Genomic DNA, 2334 nt, shown 5'->3' with positions numbered 1-2334 from the left:
ATGTCAATAGCTTGACAGTGGCTCTCATGGAGCCACAGAGCAATCAAGTCAATGTTGTCTAGTCCCAACACCAAACTTAGAGTTTGGATATGGGGTTTGAACACCAAACTTAGAGTTTGGTTGTGGCTTCACAACACCAAACTTAGAGTTTGACTGTGTGGGCTCTTCTTGACCTTGAACTGAGAGAAGCTCTTCATGCTTACTCTCTTTTGTCACAGAGGGATTGCCATGTGCTTGAAACACAAGGTATTCTCCATTTAATTGAAGGACTAACTCTCCTCTGTTGACATCTATCACAGCTTCTGCTGTGGCTAGGAAAGGTCTTCCTAGGATGATGCATTCATCATCTTCCTTCCTAGTATCTAGGATTAGGAAATCAGCAGGGATGTAAAAGTCTTCAACTTTTACTAGCACGTCCTCTACTATCCCATGAGCTTCTCTCATGGATTTATCTGCCAATTGTAATGAGAACAAGGCAGGTTGTACCTCAATGATTCCCAGCTTCTCCATTACAGAGAGTGGCAAAAGGTTTATTCCTGACCCAAGATCACATAGAGCTTTCTCAAAGCTCATGGTGCCAATGGTGCAAGGTATTAAGAACTTGCCAGGATCTTGTCTCTTTTGAGGTAGAGTTTCCTGAATCCAAGTATCCAAATCACTAATGAGCAAGGGAGGTTCACTTTCCCAAGTCTCATTACCAAACAGCTTGGCATTCAGCTTCATGATAGCTCCTAAATATTGAGCAACTTGCTCTCCAGTCACATCTTCATCCTCTTCAGAGGATGAATAATAGTCAGAGCTCATGAATGGCAGAAGGAGATTTAGTGGAATCTCTATGGTCTCTAGATGAGCCTCAGATTCCTCAGGATCCTTATTAGGAAGCTCCTTCTTGCTTGGAGGACGTCCCAGGAGGTCTTCCTCACTGGGATTTTCGTCCTCCTCCTCCTTTGTGCATTCGGCCATGTTGACTAAGTCAATGGCTTTGCACTCTCCTTTTGGATTCTCTTCTGTATTACTTGGGAGAATACTGGGAGGAGTTTCAATAACTTTCTTACTCAGCTGGCCTACTTGTGCCTCCAAATTTCTAATGGAGGATCTTGTTTCATTCATGAAACTGAAAGTGGCCTTTGACAGATCAGAGACTATATTAGCTAAATTAGAATTGTTTTGTTCAGCATTCTCTGTCTGTTGCTGAGAAGATGATGGATATGGCTTACTATTATTCAGCCTATTGCGTCCACCATTGTTAAAACCTTGTTGAGGTTTTTGTTGATCCTTCCAGGAGAAATTTGGATGATTTCTCCATGATGAGTTATAGGTATTTCCATATGGTTCACCCAGATAATTAACCTCTGCCATGGCAGGGTTCTCAGGATCATAAGCTTCTTCAGAAGCTACCTCTCTAGTACTGTTGGATGCATGTTGCAATCCACTCAGATTTTGAGAGATCATGTTGACCTGTTGAGTCAACACTTTGTTCTGAGCCAGTATGGCATTCAGAGCATCAATTTCAAGAACTCCCTTCTTCTGAGGGACCCCATTATTCACGGAATTCCTCTCAGAGGTATACATGAACTGGTTGTTTGCAACCATGTCAATGAGTTCTTGAGCCTCTTCAGGCGTTTTCTTCAGGTGAATAGATCCACCTGCAGAGTGGTCCAATGACATTTTCGAAAATTCAGATAGACCATAATAGAATATATCTAATAAGGTCCATTCTGAAAACATGTCAGATGGACATCTCTTGGTCAGCTGCTTGTATCTTTCCCAAGCTTCATAGAGGGATTCACCATCTTTTTGTTTGAAGGTTTAAACATCCACTCTCAGCTTGCTCAGCTTTTGAGGAGGGAAGAACTTATCTAAGAAAGCAGTGACCAGCTTATCCCAGGAGTCCAGGCTATCCTTAGGTTGTGAATCCAACCATATTCTAGCTCTGTCTCTTACAGCAAAAGGGAAAAGCATGAGTCTGTAGACTTCAGGATCAACTCCATTCGTCTTTACAGTATCACAGACTTGCAAGAATTCAGTTAAGAACTGATAGGGATCTTCAGATGGAAGTCCATAAAACTTGCAGTTTTGTTGCATCAAAGCAACTAGTTGAGGCTTAAGCTCAAAGTTATTGGCTCCAATGGCAGGAATGGAGATGCTTCTTCCATCAAACTTGGATGTTGGCTTTGTGAAATCACCAAGCATTCTCCTTACATTATTATTATTATTTTCGGCCATCTCTTCCTCTTGTTCGAAATTTTCTAAAAGGTTGCCTCTGGATTGTTGTAATTTAGCTTCTCTTAATTTTTTCTTCAGAGTCCTTTCAGGTTCCGGATCAGCTTCAAC

At 41.7% G+C, this 2334-nt stretch overlaps 1 non-coding gene across 1 annotated transcript; it reads left to right on the top strand.

Annotated features, from left to right (window-relative positions):
- The first annotated feature begins 1726 nt into the window (after positions 1-1726).
- LOC112711853 (small nucleolar RNA R71) lies at positions 1727-1830 on the top strand. The gene has a single exon (XR_003157613.1). It is a non-coding gene; the product is annotated as a small nucleolar RNA R71 (small nucleolar RNA).
- Positions 1831-2334: the final 504 nt, after the last annotated feature.

Source organism: Arachis hypogaea, chromosome 1 (assembly GCF_003086295.3).
Source record: "Arachis hypogaea cultivar Tifrunner chromosome 1, arahy.Tifrunner.gnm2.J5K5, whole genome shotgun sequence".
NCBI classification, from domain to species: domain Eukaryota; kingdom Viridiplantae; phylum Streptophyta; class Magnoliopsida; order Fabales; family Fabaceae; genus Arachis; species Arachis hypogaea.
This window is presented reverse-complemented; position numbering and strand designations above follow the sequence as displayed.